The sequence below is a fragment of the Sus scrofa genome, chromosome 3, assembly GCF_000003025.6.
Source record: "Sus scrofa isolate TJ Tabasco breed Duroc chromosome 3, Sscrofa11.1, whole genome shotgun sequence".
In the NCBI taxonomy this organism is placed as follows: domain Eukaryota; kingdom Metazoa; phylum Chordata; class Mammalia; order Artiodactyla; family Suidae; genus Sus; species Sus scrofa.
Genome location: NC_010445.4, coordinates 122,769,519 through 122,790,150, shown reverse-complemented (window position 1 = coordinate 122,790,150; position 20,632 = coordinate 122,769,519). Strand labels below are relative to the sequence as shown.

The 20,632-nt window shown below is 41.9% G+C and overlaps 2 long non-coding RNA genes across 2 annotated transcripts in view; one reads left to right on the top strand and one right to left on the bottom strand.

Annotated features, from left to right (window-relative positions):
* The window catches only part of LOC110260054, a 104,116-nt gene extending 93,935 nt beyond the window's left edge, over nt 1-10,181 (top strand). Inside the window, exon 3 of the long non-coding RNA XR_002342841.1 lies at nt 6,004-10,181. This is a non-coding gene — a long non-coding RNA (uncharacterized LOC110260054). The remainder of the gene's footprint in view (nt 1-6,003) is intronic.
* Nucleotides 1-20,632, bottom strand: part of LOC106509005 — a 99,042-nt gene that overhangs the window by 66,869 nt on the left and 11,541 nt on the right. The window contains exon 2 of the long non-coding RNA XR_002342840.1: nt 1,195-1,294. This is a non-coding gene — a long non-coding RNA (uncharacterized LOC106509005). The remainder of the gene's footprint in view (nt 1-1,194; nt 1,295-20,632) is intronic.

Sequence of the window (20,632 nt, the reverse complement as noted above, 5' to 3'; positions counted from 1 at the left end):
AGAAGGACTTGTTTTGCAGGAAACTTCCCCAAGTGAGAAAGTCAGAACTCTTTCTCACACTGCTTATCTGCTTCATCCAAGAATGGAAAGACTGAAATGATATGTAAGAATGCTGATTTATACCCACCCCTTTGGAGGCACTAAGCTGTCAGCAAGGACACTGTGATTAGCTGGAGATTATAACTGTATTTAAAAACCTGGGTGTGACCCAGTCAAGAAGCTCAAAGGCAGCCTGTGGGATTTAATCCTGTTCCAAAAAAGTTAAGGGAGCGGCCCCTCGTGAAAGAGTGAAACTCTAAGCACCTAAGAAGGAACCAACGAAAACATAATGAGACCTTTGAAGTTTACACAGCATGTTTCATACCTGATTTCATTTGTCAGAAAAGAAAAATCACCACGTGCTGAGGGATTCCTGTTTCCAGCACCGGGAGGGGCACTTTCCATGCGCTATCTCATGGACGTATAGGAAGAGAAGCAGGTCAATGCCTGTACACCTGTCTTAACCACCACGATGCTGAGGGACAAGGGGTAGAGTGATGTGGCTGCTCTTCCTCCCCATTCAGTTCCCTCCACTGTGCCAGCTTCCAGGAGCTGCTGACTCTCACCCATCCCTTCCTCAACTCATTTCTAATTCTAGAACCAAATGAAAAAAAAAAAAATACCAGTTCTCAGAATCGAAAAACGGAGCTTATGTCTCACAACTCTGTTTTGTTTCAACATGATTGGAATTAGCCTAAAACTGAGAAACTACCTAGGAACAGTTGGACACGTTTCATAGGCAAGATTCCAGGGTGGAAATCAAACGTGGATGGCAGCCATGAATTTGGGAAGCTATGCACAATCTGGAAAAAGCTACACTTCCATTCTAAGAGATATAGGTTAGATAGGACACCAGGAGAGAGAACAGAAATGAGCTACTCAAAATAGACACAATGTATAAAATAAAAAATCATGCACTACCTGATGGCTATTATCAACAAGATACAGGGGAGCAGGGGAGGAGATTCCAGTCTTAGGTTGATTTTAGGAATGCAAGGAACCATCCCACATCCCCCTCCCCAAATGTCCTTCCAGAACCCAAACACAGTCACAGATGCAAGACATTGCTCTAATGAGGAGAGCACACATTGCGCTGTCAAACACAAACCTGACCTTGAGTGATACAGATCAACACACAAGTCTGAAATCTCTTACCAGTTGAGTGGACTCTGAATGAGTAGGCTCCTTCAACCTTCCCTCAATCCCATCCATGGCAACATCTCTGCACTGCCTTTTCCATGAGGTTGTTGTGACACTAAAAAAAGATAATACATAATGCACAGTCACTGATCATGAAAATGAAAGCAAAATAGATGAGACTTCATTTTTACAAGTAGTTCACCAATTCCTGCAATAAACTCTAATTTCTTAAAGACTTGAACAATTGATGGCACAGTCACAACAAACACAATAAAACAGGGTCAAGAAAACTTATGAGAAACCAAGAAAATGCTTTTTGAGAAAAATGTTTCTGGTCTAAGAATAATGGACTTAAGTTTTCAAATAAATTAAACAAAAATAAAGATGGGATAGCCAGGTTGAGGCAGATAGTATTGAGTAAGAGAAAGCAAAGTGACTTAGAGTCAGCACTGAGTAGAAATGATATAAAGGGAATCCCCGCATTGTGTGAGATGTTAAAGCATCTAACTTAATACGTCCTCTCATTTTAAGATTTGATGAAAGGCCACAAAAAAAGGGCAGGATCAATGTCAAAATGTGTAATCAATGATCCAGATAAACATTTAGGGGGAAAAAAACTCAGTTCACATTAAATGCACAGATGGATTAATAACATTCCACATGATACTGAAAAATGGTTACTTGAGTAGTACATGGTACAACACAGGGAAAAGGGCAAGACGTAGAATCATTAACCAGTTGTATGATCTTGGGCAAGTTATTTCACCTAATTAGACCACGGGCTCCTCACCTTTAGGAGGAGGGGTTTGGAGTCTCCAGAGTCATCTCTGGCTCAGAGAAGCTGGAATTCTATTATTCTGCAAGGAATAGGCAGCCCTAAATGAGGGGCAACAAAACTGTTGTCAAATCTGTCTTTGTAAATAACCAAGAACTGGGCATAAGGGAAAGATAAAACTGATCTAAAAAAAGGAAAGAAAAGAGCATCGTTTACAGCAAAAGCAGATCATGCTAACTACGGTTACTTGGAACACTGTCTTCGAAAGGAAAAGACCCTCCTTATTACGTGTTTTATCACCATAATCTCCTACAAACATTATAAGAGTCCTTTCTCAACCATTGCCTTTTCATTTAAAACTCCCCACCTACGTCCACCCCAAAGTGTGATTTCTCCTCTCTTTGCTGCTCATTTCTTCTTTCCCAAAGGCCCTTTCATAAAAATCTGAGTCATGACTTGTAATTTAGCAAGTTTGCTAGTATATTCTCTTATTCCAGGAGATGGATGCTCTGTTTCACTCACATCCAAAAATCTGGCTTCCTCTTTTCACTTGGAGGTGAAATGGCCAGTGATAGTCCCAGGGCCTTCTTGACCACATTGGGTGATAGAAACTGCAAGAAACTTTGACTCTCCCTTTTCTGAACCTAGACACATACTGCTCTTTAGCATAAAGAAATCAAGGACGTTCTCCTGGCATGAGTTTACTTTCAGACAGGTAATCCAGTGAAAAGTTTGGACAGGACACCAAGAGGATAGCTAAGCAAGAAGTAAGACCTATCACTGAATTTCTTAGTAGTGACAATGGAGCATCATGGGCAGAGAGGGTAAAAAAAAGAAAACTAATTTTTCTTGGACACCTACTATGTGCCAGGCACGGTGTTAAGCACTTTGAAGTCATGATTCCATACTCCAGCCACTCTAAAATCATTATCCCATTGGATTGGCATAACCCAGCAACAACTGTATGAAAACACAGCATTTGGAGCATTCAAGCTTTTATCCACTGACTTATCACAACGCCTATTTCAAAAAAGTGGCAGCATGTAAGCCATTTCACTTACAGCTGACAATTGGCTAAAAAAACTCATATCTTTCAACCTTATGGCCAATATCCTTTTCTTCTATCCTGCCTCCAAATTAAGCTATTAAAAGGAAATATTCCATTCTGTATATACCCCATCTATAATGGAAAAAATAAAAATCATTGAAAATAAAAAACGATATTAAAAGGTAAAATTAACACTGTGTGGTTGCCCACTGGCAGATGTGATCAACCTCCCACTCAGAAAGGGTTCTGATATGGAGACTGATGAAGGTACCCATGTACCAACATGGTAAGAAAAGACTGATTCCTGCCATAAGAGAACTTTCCAGGCTGAACAAGAAAGATAGCCAAGCTGCTGGGGGATTGTTTGAGTGACGAAAGGGGCAATGGTTAAGGGGATGAAAGCCCCTGTGGACACACCCCAGGGGCTACAGATGGAGGGAGCACCAGGCTTTCTTATCAGCATGTCCCAAAGGAGGTTCAAGGACAGGCCAAGCATACAGCCTAAAAGATCAGCACTGAGCACATATCAAAAATGGAATGAAGTTCTTTCGTTGCCATGTGAATGAGTTCAACAGGCAGGCCATGTACTTAGAGTCAAGATGTGGAAAGATTGCCCAGGCAGTGTAATTTTCCCTAGAACATTCTTCCTTTATGCCCAAGCCAGAGTGACAGGACAGAGAGGCTGTGTGGTGTTGCCACTCCACAGAGCAGCACCTGTTTCATTCTCTGTGCCTAATGAGTCAACTCAGATGAAAGCACAACACTCAACCGTAAACAATAATCAATCCCATCCATCAGGAGCCAAATTATAGGTTTGGGTACACTGGAAGGGCTTAAAGTACCCTCTTGTGACTGGTGGTATAAAAAATTCTCAGCCCAGTGTAGATGAGAACCCGAACAAGCTCAAACCATAAAAATGTATTGATATTTAACTGCGACCATAATATACAGCAAGCACCATAAATACAATATTGTCAGTCTGCCTCCATAAGCAACACACGTGGCCGTTGATCAAATCCACATGCTATAGTGGAATGAGGCTCACATGGGGCTGCTGTAGCACACAACTGTAGGGGGTGCTGTTTTCATTGTGGTCTGTGTGAACAGCATCCACTGAAGTTGTGCAGTGAACAGCCAGCAGAGCGGTGCCCAATGGCCTGCTCAGAAAGGTGACATCACCTGCCCTTAGACAATACACTTAGGAAGTGGCTGTCCTGCCATTTGAACCCAAGTCTTTCTGACTCCAAAGTCTGTATATTCTTTCTTATATAAGGCAACAGAAACTGATTTTAAAAAGAGCAGAAAGGAAGTTGGGGATTGAGCGGAGCATATTTTTCATAGTTGCTTTCGTTTGGGGTCTGTCTTCAGAGTTTTCAAGACAAAAATTAGCATTAGACTAGGACTCCCAAATGGAGATCTTGGCAAACAGTACATACAGCCTGTGAATTTTAAGGAAGAATCAACCAGGCATTTCCGTGGGGTATTGGCCATTTGTGTTTGGAATTCCTTGTTCTGAGTTCAGGAGTCATTTTTAGTGAGGGATCAGGGAGATGAGGGGTTCTGAAAATATTTAGAAAAGTTCATGAATATTCACTCATTTATAAAGACTGATCAGACTTGGAGGAGGAGAGAGCTGGAATGAGCACTCTAAAGTATGCGTTTGGATCTGTAGCCTGCAAGGCAGTAGAACAAGGAATTCAAGTGATGCTAGAGCCTGGAAGCCCCCCGTGCTTTGTACAGGCAGATGGTACAACACAGTTGTGGGCATACACTGTTCTGGGTGCTGTGACACACACCCTGGGGACGGAGGCTCCAAGGCAGCCCTCCCAACAGTTGACAACTTAGCATAGAGTATGGAAGGGACTCCAGGAGGGGACAATTGGAAAAGTGACATGGGGAGGTGACGTTTATACTGAGCCCTCATTCACTCAGGTTACGATGGTGGACAAGTAGGTGAAAGTTCTGCTTCCAGTGTGGAAACCTTGAGGGTCCTTATAAGTGGAGGATCCCAGTGGAAGAGGGGGGACAGAGAATGGCAGCATGGGAAGAACTTGTCCTCACATTGCTGGCTTTGAACATGGAGGAAGAAGACCCTGAGTCGTGGAAGATGGGTAGCCTCTAAAGCCAAAAGAGACAAGGAAACAGACTCCCCTAGAGCTTCCAGAAGGAACACAGCCTTATTCAAACATCAGTCTTAGTCCAATGAGACCCATTTCAGACTTCTGACCCACCCACAGAACTGTGAGATGATGAATTTGCATTGTTTTAGGCCATTAGGTTTATGGAAATATATTATAGCAGCAACAGAAAACTAATACACACTATATGTAATGCTAGCTGTCCTTTCAATGAATAGCAGATAAAGTTCCAAAATAAAGAAAGAAGGGGAGAGGGAAAGACACAGAAAAGAGAAGTTAATTCTTGCTGAGAGTGAGAGATTCCTAGTGAGAAATGATGAGATAGTGAAGGGTGTATTTGGGAAGCAGCCAAGGATGTGATGTGATGTGAGGTTGTGTTTGAAGGTGGGATTATAAAGATGGCAAGTGAAGGGCCTTGGGTGCCAAGCTGAGCTATCTGGGGGCAACTCTGTATTCAGCGCTGAATGGTATTCCAGGTAATCTGTGCCCATCACAGCCTCCATCCACCTTACCACCATCCCAGCTTCTTTCCTTTCCCTTCAGAAATTAATTTTTGGAATAACTTTGTTTGCCTTTTTGGAGAAAGCATAGGAAATCAAGAGTGTAATTCCCAGAGAGAGACTGCTGGGGACGTCTGGTATCAGGAACGGCTACACAAAGGTGTGTGAGATCCTTCCCCAGTTACGTTACAACAGAACAAGGGCATCGCTTGTGGGGAAGGTGGACACAATGAATAAGGTAGACGATTAGCTGTAGCTCCCTGGTAATAACTAGCTTGACCGGATTAGACACAGACTGTATTTTTTGGGCAAGTCACCTGTCTTGTCAATCTCATCTGGGAAATGGGTCTGCTTTCCCTGCAGATTGCTGAGATCCAAGGAGGGAAGCTACGTGAAAGAACATTGTAAGCAGAAAAATGCAACACCTCTGCCATCAGCCCTCATCAGCCCCCAGGCTGCCGACAGCACCGAGAGGGAATGAGTCAGTGTTCTTGAGGCCTCTGGGATGTCTGGTTTCGGGTTTGATCACATATACGTACACATCGAATCCCCCCTTCATTTCTATCTCTTCTTCTAATATTTTCTATTTGCCTTCTAATCAACTGAACCCTTTGATCACTATTTTGCCTTCTTGTCAAACAGATCTCTGGTACTTATTTATTTGCAAACTGGTTTTACAACTTAAATTGCTCCTGCATAAAGTACAAGCATGTCAACGGAAGCCAGGGGGAGGGGATTCACCTGGGAAGTGTCGGCAGATGCAAGACTGGTCTCTGAAAGCAGCAAGTTTTCCTGAAATAAATATTCTTTTGGGACTTGATTCTCTATTTCGGGCAGGGCAAGGAGCATCACGGTGTGAAAGGTAACGTCATTAGCGATACACTAATAAGAATTTCCTAGTTAATCCAGAGGATGACTATTCCTAAAGTGGTGTGGTCCCCATTTGTCTCAAGGTTATGAGGCCACGGAGTTCATCCTTCTCTCTTTACATGACCTCATACTGAAGTTTGAGGTGGCTATTTGTGGACAATAAAAATACACGTTGCTTCCACCATGAAACTGCTCCTGCCACATGTAAACGAGGAGCTTTCCCTTCAAACTACACCTCCTCTGTTTCCCAATCTGAGTAGATGCCTTGCGGACCCACTTGCCACAGGTCCAAGCAGGTGGATCGTCTGAGAGGGAAAGTGAGAAAGACAAAGCTTGGCACAGATTCTTCCTTCTGGGCAGGACACACACTGGGAGATCAACCTGTTACAGAGATGAATTCTAGAAGTGCACCCAGGCAGGGAAATGGTGGTCTCCAAAGGATGTAAACACGTGGGGAGTTTAACAACGTCACGGGCATCTGTACCCAACATGGGACTCCCTAGGAGTGGGGCGCTCAGTGCTGAGCAGCCAAAAAGAAGGGGTCTTTCCCAGCACGGCCAGCCACTTGTGGTAGCCATCCTGTTTTCCTCCATTCTCACCCACTAGGCACATCCTCCTGGCCCCTTCAGGTATATACGGCCTTCCCCTCTCTACTCCCAGTTTCCCTGGGAAGATGATTGCATCAGTTATACCTCAAATTTAAACAGCATGTGAAATCTCAGAAGATCTTTAGTGATCATGAAGTTTCATGTTCTCATTTTATGAGGCTCCAGCTGTGGAGGCGAGGACCCTGACAGGCAGAGCACAGCCCAGAGAGGCAGTCACCAAATCAACTTCTTGTCAGGCTTGTTTCCTATACTTCCTCTCTCCACTCAAAATGTAAGCCTTTGTATGCCAGAGAGGGAAAATTGGGGGAAAGGAAGTACAAAGCCTTCCAAGGTCTCCCTAAAACAACCCTTGTCATCACCAAAGGCCAAAGGCAATGTCCATGCAGTTAAGTCAATGATTCCAAATGACATTCACTAGGAGGGTTTTCAAAACTGCATCATAAAGCCAGGAAATTGCCACTTCTCTACACTCAGGGTCACAGAGGAAATCCTGAGAGGGCTCTGGCTAAAGTGGTATGTGGTTTGCATCTCAGGCCTTTCTTCCACCTGTCACTCACAACTCAGACATGGTGGCATGGGCCCCACTGGTGAGAACAAGTGTCTTGGAGCTCAGGATCTAGGCTTGATAATGAGACACTCAGCTCCTTGAGGAAGGCACTTACTTCTGCCTTCCTTGTCCTTTCATAAAAACCTGGCTATCTTCAGTCTCCAGCTTCAGCCCTCATCTGCCTCTGTCCCCAGGAAAGGCACAGAATCTGCATAGACACAGATGAAATAAACAAGACATCACCCACCTTTATCACCACATCTCAGGCCCTTGCATGTGCTGTTTCTCTACTAGGAAATCCTTCCCAACACATTCCTCATCCCCTTCACCACTCTGCCTGGCCAAATTCCCCCATGTGTTGAAGGCTTTCCTGCCCTGATTGCCAAGGATGCCTTTGGAAGTCCCTCTTCCTACTTCTGCCACAGTATGTGTGGGGTTGCCTCTCTGTACGAACACTGATCTGTGAGTTCCTTTCACACAGGAATGTGGTCTTACTCATCAGAGTAATGGGTGACTATACTGATAACCATTATTACTATTATGAAGAAGCAAAAAAAGGGAAAGGCGGGAAGAGAGGAAATAAGTGAAAACATCAATGAGGATGCCATTGGTCCCTACAGATGGCAGAGGCACCAGAGTTCACAGAGAAGAGGACAGAGAGGAGAGTCCGCAGACAGTGTCAGAGGTGTAGTAGCAATGGCATCCAGGCGATGCCTTGCCATCCTCATAGTACATGGTGACTCATGGGACAGGAACGCCTTCCATAGTCTAGTTTTGAAATGTCTGCTCTCTGGAGAAGAAAAGACCTTTTGCCTTAGCCTCGGGAAGGATAAGAATGACTTGAAGCTACTGATGCGGATCCAGAGTTGAAGACAGAGCTTCGTTGTCCGGCCTGGAATTGTATCATCAGCCCATCTCCGATCCTCTGTACATCTGGGCTATGTCCTCCCACAGAGGAGATGGGAAAAAGAGGAAAATGCAAGGAAAGCTTCTAAAGCATCTTGGTGTAAAGACTTTACCTAGAGTCACAGCAGAGGAGAGACTCTAGGCCTCTCTGCTCCTAAACAATGTTGGAAAAAAAGGCTTCATTTCCCCTAAGTCTCCCCAGGAGTCAGCGTGAGTCATTTCTTTTTGGAAACCTCCTCTACCATTTAAACACACAAACCCTAACCCCGCCCTGTGCACTTTACAGCTACTGTAGGATTACCTCTAAGCCAGTTCTCTCTTGGGGTGGTGTGGAAATTGTCTTTTCTTAAACATCCTCGGGGGGATAATGGGAGATGGCTTTGCATGATCAGTACAGTCAGCAGTGAATAATTGCACATGTGTTTGTGGTTTCCAAGCACTTTCGTATCTTTTATCTCATTTAAGTTTCACAACAACATAGTGAGAACTCTCAACCAGGGATCTTGTCCAAGATCAAAGAGCTAATAAGACAAGGAAGCCTGACTCCGAATCCCCAGGTGTCCACTCAAATGCCCTGACATGTTTTAACTCCTTAGGAAATGCCTAAGTTGTCTGAGTAACCTGCTCTAAAAGATACATTCTGTCCTAAAGTTCAAATGATGGGGCCCTCGCAGACATTGAGAGCTCTGCTCTAAAGCTCTCTTATAGTATATTCTTTTTCAGCCAGAAAAACCACTTAAAATAAAATAGCCTTTTTCTTTGAAAGCTAATAATCACTAGCTAGTTAATGTAATTAACTCCTCATTAATGTACAATTAAGATGCCTGCCACTCCATAACTAGCTAACAATCAGGAGTAAATGAGAATATACCTGATGAGCCTTTCCAAACCTCCAGGGTCAGAATTAGACTACTTCTACCTCTAGACTTGTCAAAATTCTTTAAGAACCCTATTCAAAGACTTTTCCAAAAACATAAGGGAGAATATCTTATTTGTACATATGCGTATAAATCCTGTTTCCCATAGATATGGAAGCAATGGACACCGGTCAAGAATTTCCAGTCAAGCATTTCTGCTCCCAAAGACTTGAGGACAATGTAGAGCCCTAGATGGATGCAGCCTGGGCTGATCCTTAACCCATCTAATCCACCAGGCACACAGAGAATTGGCTTGCCTGTGGTTCTAAAGCAACCAAATGGTAAAACTGGGATGGGAACTCTGAGTTCCACATTCCAAGTCTCATTCTCTTCCTGCGCTACTCTACCAACATTCGGAGGACTCTCTGAAATCAAAGGATGCTTAACTGAATATATGTTAAATCAAGAGTCTGTAGTGGAACTCTGTCTTTCTCAACATCCTCACTCATGTCATGATTTGCTCTTGGAGCCAGGATAATCCTAAGGCAGAACAAGAAGGCAGAAATCTTAAGAGTTTGGTGTGTGGGGGGGATGCTGAACTATATTTGCATTTGTTTTAAAACATGAATGAAATGCAAATACAAGTCAACTTCTAAGGTGACAACAACATTAAGCAAAAATCAATCACAAGACTAAAAGAGATCTCCCCAGAAGTTTACAGACATCAAAATTAACAGGGAACTGGAGTTCCTATTGTGGCTTAGTGGTTAATGAATCCAACTAGGACCCATGAGGTTGTGAGTTCAATCCCTGGACTTGCACAGTGGGTTGAGGATCCAGTGTTGCTGTGAGCTGTGGTGTAGGTCACAAATGTGGCTCCGATCCCGCATTGCTGTGGCTCTGGCGTAGGCTGGCAGCTACAGCTCCGATTAGACCCCTAGCCTAGGAACCTCCATACGCCATGGGAGCGGCCCTAGAAAAGGCAGAAAGACAAAAAAAAAAAAAAAAAAAAAAAAATTAACAGGGAACCTCATTAGAAAGTGAAACTCAAGAAATTTCCTGATGTTGCTACAGCTAGATAAGGGACAAGGAAGGACAAAGCATCAGGGCCGCAGGAACCCCAGCATAGCTGACACAGGGCCAACCATGGCTGGGGAGAATCCACTGGACCAATTATAAAGACCAGAATAGGGATCTGAATACTGCTTTGCATTAGTTTAGTTCTTTGAACATTTCTCTGCACTTAATTATCTATTTACATCATGTGATTTGTCAGACCTCAGAGTTAGATAAGGTGTTAATGATTACCCCTGTTGTAAAAGAAAGAAGCTTGAGAAAGAATAGATTGTGTTCAAAAGAGGACTCAGCTGAAAGCCCAGAGACACGGTTGCCAAGTCATGGGGTTGGATCTGACCTGGAGCGGGCGAACACTTAACTTTGTGTCCTTCTTGCAAGGTTCCCACTTTAAGACTCAGTACATAGGAGAGGATTTGGGAGAAAGCAATAGCCATCTTCCAGATAAAATGAATGTGCTCATAGTTCAAACCTTGACATGCAAGCATTTCCAAAGACCCTGAATAGTAATTTTTAAAAGAACGAATTTATTTGATAGGAAGTGGAGTGTAGCAGAAAGGCTGAATCTGGAGTCATGAGACAGTAGTTTCCATTGCACTTGAGAAAGCTTCCTGATGGTTCTGAATCTCAATTCTCCCACCAGACTACATGTAATTTATCCCAGGGATGATTTGAGTTTCTGACTGAAAAATGTTTTGTAAAATATCAGTGCCTCATAGAAACATAGGGATTATTTCTGATTTCTTGCTGTTCAATTTTGGTTGCACCTAGTCTGAACCATCTGCAAAAATGGTGGGCATCATAGGAAACATCTGTTCCTGTCATCAACCTCCAAAGTGTCTACTTTCTAGAGATCCTGGGAACAGTTAGTGTAGGCTAAAAGAGTTAATTCCCCCTTAGGTCCAGTTAATTTTGCCAGCTCCAGCTGCTGTATCCTGCATTTTGCTGTATTGATAACACATGGCTTTATATTATGTAAATGTGCATGCTCCTTGCAAACTGGCAGAAATTACAATGCTTAAAAAAAAAAAAAAAGTCACCGCAATGGTTCTGTCTGCTGGGAGCCCACCATATCAGGAGTTCAGTTACTGACCTTTTCATTTGTCTGAACTAACAAAAGAAAATTATTGACTTTGTTTTTAAAATATTTACTTGCCTCTCTTTCAAGATAAATTACATAAATAAAAATATCAGGCACTTGTTTTTACAGTGTGTTTTGGAATTTCACCCGACTCAAGGCTATTTTCCTCCCTGGACTCCAGCTGTTTAACAGTTTTTCTGCCATCAGAGGATGAAATTTGTATTTAAGATGCTATCTTCTATAGACTCAATGCTGGAGAGTGAAATCTCCTTAAAATTACTATAGAAAGTAATTTCCCCCCACCTCATGAATTCCCCCATGGCGACCAGGCTGGTTTTATTTACCTTCATTTGAAATGCTCTAATAATTTTAAATAACCTTTCCTTCCTATGCGCTATAGTACCCCAATGGACCTTATCAATAAGCTGGAAATACATGTAACAAGGGTTATTTATCAACTGAGTCTGTTGTGATCAGATAATTAATAAAGGTACTTGACAAAAGAGATAGATTTTTAATTTTTAAAAATCTATCTCTTACGAATTAGGGAGTAGAATTTTAATGGGCAATTCAGCTTCCCACTGGATTTGGCACAGAAGGAAGGCAGCTATTCCATGCTTTTCAAGGCAGCACAGGGAGCTGGAACAGATCTGGCCTGGGAATGAGGGGATCTGGGCTCTGAACCAGGACCTAGAACAAATCATTTGACTCTTCTGGCCTCAGCTTACCCATCTCTACCTCGGGAGGCACCAACAGTGGCTAATATCCCTTAGTATCAAACTGCTTGCTATCACAGACTAGTAAAAGCTCACACACACCCCCAAAGAAAAGGGGGTGGAGAGGGGGAGCTGAGACAGGGTTGCCGATTTTCACTGCCCCAAATAAAAAGAAGAAAGAATCATTTAAATTCTGAAAATGTGGAACCATTGAAAGAGTATAAAAAATATTTTTTTAGTATGATTGAATTTATGGAAAAAATTTAAGCATTTTTTTGTCTCGTATTTGAGAATTGAGGAAAATTCCTCACACATCAGAACCACATTGTGAAATTGTCCTTGGGAATTCCTAGGCTGGAATGTCTGCAGACATCATCAGAATACTGCAACTTTTTGAAATGTCGTAATACTTGCAGATCTGAAAGATTCATTTTTGACTTTAAAATTCAATGGAACTTTCTATCTGGGATACTGCAAACCCTTTTTTTAAATTATTATAGTCTCTAAAAAATGGATTTCCTTAACTGAACATTCTGTTTACAGAAGGTTAGTGACGTCAGCTCTAAGTACGAAGGTTGGCTCATATTCTTACCATCTTAGTCAAATGATTAACTCAATGGCAAAGGAACCTAAAAGCCTTCAGTACATTTCTACTACCAATACTCTGCTATTTGGCCCCTAAGTTTTATTTCTCTTTTTAAAATATGTTTAACACAACTATATTATCTTTAGATTTTAATTTAGTTTTTATTTTGAATGCGCTATTTGTATGGAAATACAATACAGTATCAAACTATGCAATTCCATGTATTTACTACCAAGTCAAAATTACAAAGGTTTTCCTTATATTAAAGTCCCATACTTCCATGTAATCCCCTCTTAAAATGGGAATAAAAGTGACTGCCTTCTTCTGTTGCATGAGGTGAGGCTCACTTGAGACAGTTAGCAGAAATTCTGTTGTGTTCTAAAGAGTTTTAATCTTCTCCCTTTTGGAAAAATTGCTTAAAATCATAGGTAATTATTCTGAAATCACCCATTAAAAAAGAGCACATGGTACTATGATACTATAATATTTTATAAATATGAACTAAATAGTTTTAACATAAATTATCAAAGACTTGGGGGAGGAAACAAACAGGGTTGAAGTTCTTTTATCCTCAAATGTGTAAAGATAATGTTGTTATGTGAGGGTAATGCCCTGAAAAATCTAAGTTTGTAGAAGAATGTAGAATATTTCAAGAGCAATTAACTCAAATGAAGCAAAGTAAAACAGGATATAAATGATTCCCATTGTAGGCAAATGTGATAGAAAATTCATGCTTGCATGGATTTTTCCAATTACTACTCTGGTACTCTGTGTATTTCTTACTGCCTGCTTTACATGAAGATATCTGAGAAAAATATGGAATCTAATAGGAAAGACTGAATGTCTTTTCACTTTTCTTGGAAACTATAAGAAGTCAGAGTGGCTTTTGTTTCACTTTTGAAGAAAAATTACCTCAGACCACACAGTGTTAGTAGAGTTGGGTAAGAAGCCATCTGGCAAAATCCCTACTTCAAACTCAGTAAAGATGGTGACGTTTCCCCTGAACGTCCCTAAAGGGACACGTAAACCGTTTTTCATTCCTACGGCAGACGTTTCCTGATTTTCATAAAGCATCAGGGACGGTCCCTGACACAACGTTTACAGTGCTGAGGAGGAAACAGCCCCTTTCCTCAGCGCACGGGCAGATCACAAGGAAATGAGACACTTTGCGCAGGAAGGGAAGACAGCGCCCTTTGAAGGCTCATGTCACGAACATCTAACCTCATCCAGAGCACCAGGGAAGCCCCGCTGGGGGAATTAACCTAAATATCAGACTTTCGATAGCCTTAACTTGGAAACAATTTGGTGGTAAGGAGTTCTGAGAAGCGGAGAAGACAACATGTGACAGCAGAGAGATAAGGAAAGTGAAAATGCTAAAAGCACACAGAGCCCCCAGAGCAAAGAAGGAGAGCAAGTCAGGGCCACACAGCAGGGAGCTGGGTGTAGCACATGAGCAGGAATTCAAACCTCCGTGGAGCAACCAAGGTATCCACGACCAATATTCTTCTCTATTCTAGGGGCATAACGCAATCCACCTTTGGAGCAACTGATTTTCTCTTTGGGAAAACATCACAATGTCTCTATTGCTTAAGAAAAGAGAGGAATAGTGGTTGTGGCCCGACACGAGGTGGGGGGCACAGAGACCCGAAGTGCTCTCCATGAGGGATGGAACTTCCTGCCCAGGTGCAAGAGTGGAGGAGGGCAATCGAAACACAGGATAAGATGGGGAGAGGTGTGGGGAGTGTTCTAGAAGAGAAAAAGGTAAGAGGAATGGAGAATGAGACCAAACAGTTTTTACAACAGCGATAACTCATAAGCAGTTTCAAGTCGTTCCAAGTACTTCACTGTAAGCTCTAAGCACCACCCACCCCAACATCAGTATATGTCAGGTATAGTCTTCCATTAAAATTATTTTGGAAGAATTTAAAAAATCAGGAGCAGGCCCTCCAAGAGGAAGCCCAGCGTGTCAGAAGCATTTGGTAATAATATGAGGTGAGAAATAGATCAACCAGGAATTAATGGGGAAAGGGAATCAGATGACCAGAAATCCTAAACCCCTCAAGGAATTTCAGAGATAGAGGAGGAAGAGCGGGATCCTGTGGAATGGGGGTTTAGACCATGTTCCATAAATAGGATATTTCCAGCATGATTCCAGAATGTTAGGTGCCATGAATCCCCCCACGTGGCAGACACTCATCTTTCCCACATGAAGGACTTTGGACTAAATGTCACTGGAGATGTGAAGCCAATAAAAGTAGGTGAGAAACATGACCTATGAGGCAGTTGTAGGAAGAACAGAGTCAGGAAGTGTTGAAGAGAATGGGGAGGAATGGGAAAATTAGGAGCAGTGATCCAAATAAAAGACGACAGAAGCAAAATCTGGGGGTGGGGGGGGGTGATGGCTGCAGAGAAGTAAAACAGTGGAAAGATGACATAAATATGACCTTATGAGTCTGTATCCATTGACTAATCAAGGATGATACCCAGTGTGGAGAAAAACGATCCTTTTACACTGTTGGTGGGTTTGTAAGTTGGTGCAGGCACCATGGAGAACAGTATGAAGTTTCCTCAAAAGAAAAAAAAAAAAAACTAAAAGAGTTGCCATGTGATCCAACAATCCCACTTCTGGGCATATACCCAGACAAAACTATAACTCAAAAAGATAACCCACCCACAACGTTCACTGCAGCACTGTTCCTAATAGCCAAGACATGGAAACAATCTAAATGTCCATTGACAGACAAATGGGTAAAGAAGATGTGGTGCATATACACAATGGAATACTATTCAGCCATTAAAAAAATAAAATAATGTCATTTGCAGCAACATGGATGAAACTAGAGATGATAACACTAAGTGGGTCAGTCAGACAGAAACAGACAAATATCTTATGATATCACTTATATGTGCAATCTAAAAGATGACACAAATGAATTTATCTACAAAACAGAAACAGACTCACAGAGTACAAACTTGTGGTTGCAAAGGGGCAGGGGGAATGGGGAGGAATGGAGTGGGAGTTTGGGATTAGCAGATGCAAACTATTATGTATAGAATGGATAAACAACAAGATCCTACTGTGTAGAACGGGGAACTCTATTCAATATCTTGTCATAAAGCATAATGGAAAGGAATATAAAAAAGAATGTATATACATATGTATAACTGAATCACTTTACAGCAGAAATTAACACAACACTGTAAATCAATGATACTTCAATTTAAAAAAAAAAAAGAAAGAATGATACCCAGAACTATAGTTATAGCAGCTGAGTGGATACCAGTGCCATTCACTGATACAGGAAACTGGAGAGAGCAGGTGCAGGAGTTACTAAGAAAATTCCCTTTTAGACATGTTATGATGCCTATTAGACATTTTAACAAGGGGCTGGTTGGATATATAAATCAGGAGCTCAGAAGATAGGATGGTATTGAAAAGAAAGATCTGAGAGCATCACCAGATAAAAGGCACACACAGTTCCTGTTTTGGCTCAGTGAGTTAAGGATCCGACTAGTATCCATGAAGATACAGGTTTGGTCCCTAGCCTTGCTCTTTGGGTTAAGGATCCAGAGTTACCACAAGCTGCAGCATTGGCTGCAGATGTGGCTCACATCTGGTGTTGCCATAACTGTGGCATCTGGCAGCTATAGCTGCAATTTGACCCCTAGCCCAGGAACTGCTATATGCCTCAGGTAGGGCCATAAAAAGAAAAAGACAAAAGAAAAAAAAAAGCCACACACACACACACAGAAACCTAAACTAAAACCAAAAATAAGCCAAGCAAAGTTATGAGATTATGCCCGAGTATGTAGAATGTGAAGGGAAAATGTCCAGAAGATATAACTTCAGGTTAAAAAAAAAAATACTGAGAGAAGAGGGTCAAAGAAGGAAAACAAGAGTACAAATACAGGACTAGGGAATTGAGAGTTTCAAAAGGACTGGTCTTCTCTGCCAAATGCTACTAAGAGATCAAATAATAAAAAGTATCAGAAATACAGGTATCAATTTTATGCCAAGGTGATGACTCCTGATTTCAGCAAGAGTAGTTTCTATTTGCCTGTGTAGCCATGCAGGCATGGGTGAGCATGAGTTGAGTGACCCCAGAAAACTCCACAGAGCCGTTAGGCTTGATGGAGAAGAAACACAAGATGGATGAGAAGACGCACGGAGGCAGTAAAGATAATCCTATTTAAGAGGTGAGAAGGCGCCACCAAAGAGGGATGTTTACTGGGTGGACACCACCTTAAGGGGCAAAGTCATTGGCGAATACTAAATAGATGTAAGAGCCCAGAGGAGCTTTTTAAGGACATGAGACAGAGACAGGAATGGACTGAAAATTAGCAGTCACTGCCTTCTGGATGAATGGAAGAAACTGCTTTCTCAGGGGAAAAGCAGGACTTGGACACCCACCCCCTTTTTAAACTGTCGTGAAGAACATGTAAAATGTATATTAAACACTCATGTGACTGCCACCTTGCTGGTCCCTTAGATGCCACCCTGAGCCTCCCCCCTTCCCCGTCCTCCCCAGCTCCACTTTTCTATTTGTCCCACCTGTTTCACATTTATTTTTCATTTTTCTTCTTACTTCCTTTGGGTTTGTTTCCTCATTGCATTTTTTTTTCTTCTACTCTTTTGGAGGTTATATACTCTATTGCAATTATTTTAATGGTTTTCCCCAAAATTACAATTCGCATACCTAGATTACCAAAGTCTAAAATTAATCACTACCTGTCCCATCCTCTCAGACATTCAAAACCCCTCCTAAGCTGAGTTTTATGTAAGGTGTGCTGTGTATGGTATAGATAACATGCTTCATTATGGAGAGCCCCCTGGGCTCAGCAGGTTAAGAATCTGGCACTGTCACTGCTGTGGCTTACATCACTGCTGTGATACAGGTTCAATCCCTGGCCCTGGAACTTCTGCATGCTATGGGCATGGCCAAAAAAAAAAAAAGAAAAATGCTTCATGATGAATCTTTCTCCATCCTTTTACTCTCAACCCATCTACCTTGTCATAGTTTAACTGGGTCCTATTCTTCATCCACTCTACCAACCTTTTAATTGGTGCCTTGAGACATTCACATTTAAAATAATTATTGATATGTTGGGGTATAAGTCTTTCCTTATTATTTGATTTCACTTTGATTATTCCCTTTTTCATTCCTCTACCCCCTATTTCTTGCCTTCTTGTGGGTTATTTAAATATTTTTAAAATTTCATTTTGATTTATCAAGTTTTTGAATGTATCACTTTAAATAGTATTTTAGTGGTTACTCTAGTTATTGCGATAAACACTTACAACATAGTCTCTGATGTTGACATTTTACCACATCAAGTAAAATGTAGAAATCTTAGTTCCATACAGACCTCTTCACTCAGCTCACTTTGAAAATAAAAATGAGTTGTTCATTTCCTTTATATACATTGAGCACCACATCAGATAATGATGTAATTTTTGCTTGAACCAAACATAATTTTAAAAAATTCATTCTCAGAGTTCCCGTTGTGGCGCAGTGGTTAACAAATCCGACTAGGAACCATGAGGTTGCAGGTTCCATCCCTGCCCTTGCTCAGTGGGTTAAGGATCTGGCATTGCCATGAGCTGTGATGTATGTTGCAGACGTGGCTCGGATCCCACATTGCTGTGGCTCTGGCATAGGCCAGTGACTACAGCTCCGATTAGACCCCTAGCCTGGGAACCTCCATATGCCACAGGAGCAGCCATAGAAAAGGGAAAAAGACCAAAAAAAAAAAACCAAAAAAAAAAAGGGATTCTCAAAAGGAAGCCTATTATATTTATCTCTAGTTTTACATGCTTCATTGTTCTTCCTTTCGTCTATAAGCCAGTCTTCTTTTATTATTTCTTTTTTGTTTAAAGAACTCCTTTTAGCCATGCTTTAAGGGTTGTTCTGCTAGTAACAAGTTTCTTAATTTTCCTTCCTCTGAGAAAGTTTATATTTTTCCCTTCATTCCTGAAGGTGTTTGCTGTCTATAAAACAGAGTTGACAGTTCTTTTCTTTCAACGTTCGAAATATTTTGAGCCACTTCTTTTTGGCTCCCCTGGTTTCAGATGTAGAAGCCACTATTGTCAAAACTGTTCCTCAGAAGGGCATGCATTGTTTCCATCCGCAAATAATTCCATCTGCAGTGACCTATTTCCAAATAAAGTCCCAATCTGAGGCTTGGAGGATTAGGACTTTGGCATTTGAGGAGGGGCTATACTTCAAGCCATAACATTTGCAATGCCAGCTCCTTGAAAATTAAGATATTTAAAGATTTTTAAATGTCTTAACAAAATTCTGTCACTATTTCTACTTTGAGTAACCTTTTACTGAAAAATAAACTTTGATGGATGTTGGTTAACTCATTCATTCAATCATTTATTCATTGAGTTGACAAACCTGAACTCCTACCATGTGTCAGGCCGTGGTGATCAAAAGAAAAATTATATACAACACCAACTTCAAGAATTGATAGCTCATTATGGAGTGGAGAAAGGCATGTACACAGACAGCCACAATGCAGGTTTGAGCAAAATCAGATCCATGGTGGTGCTAAGAGAACGCACTTTGGTGATGTGTCGGAGGGAGATTATTTCCCTATCAAAGTGAATCAACCAAGAGAAGCTTTATGGAGAGGGCAGCATGAGATCACCACCTAGAAGAATAGGTAGGGTTTGAACACATGCGAACACCAAGAAATGGGAACTCCTGGTAGAAGGAAGAGATTGAACAAAGGTGAGGAGATGGGGACGTATTTCATGCAATCAAGTAACAGGATTTGGTTTGCTGTTTTTCTTCCTGAATGCAGATTGTGCCACCCACAAGTTGGAAAAGTTTTGCAGAGCAGAGATAAACTATTAGTTTATCAATAAGAGTAAGCCAGACTTGAGAATTCATCAGACTTCAGACCGAATCCTGGTTCCCACACTTGAGAGCTGTGTGTTCCTGACTTGCCCGAGTCAGTTGCCTCATGACCTACGTAGCAGGTGACTGTGGGACAATGAGAGCTGAATGCAAAATGCCCAGCCTCCTTCCTGGTAATCCCTATGGAGTGACAGGCACAAGCATGCAGGATCATGTCCAATTGTGCCGGTTCGTGTGTTTCATGGTGTCCTGGTCTACTGTAAAGTTGAGGCTGCAATCTACCACTTCCGCCTGTGTGCTGACTCAGGGCTGGACCTACCTGAGGAAGGGATCCCCCTTCCTCTCAGCAAGGCACCTTCCTCTTGCCTAACAATGTACCAATAGAGAAAGTGCACTATTTTCCCGATTCATGTAACAGAGCAGTGAAGTTTAGCCACAGCTCTAGGCATAGGATGGGTACATTGAATGGCCAAAGAGATCATTGCTTCTAAATAACTTCATAATGAAACTTGTCTTGATAAAGGTCAAGGCACCTAATGACTTCCTCTAGATCCACGTGCATCTTGTCACAGTCTATGTTTTATTCTTCTGATTAAGAATATCATGAAATCATGGTGATCTCGTTGTGGGTCAGTGGGTTAAGAACCAAATATAGTGTCAGCGAAGATGTGGGTTTGAAACCTGGCCTTGCTCAGTGGGTTAAGGATCCAGTGTTTCTGCAAGCTGCAGTGTAGATTACAGAGATGGCTCAGATCTAGTGTTGCTGTGGCTGTGGTGTAGGCCAGCAGCTGCAGCTCCAATTTGACCCCTAGCCAGGTAACTTCCACATGCCAAGGTACGGCCATAAAAAGAGAAGGGAAAAAAAAAAAAAGAATATCATG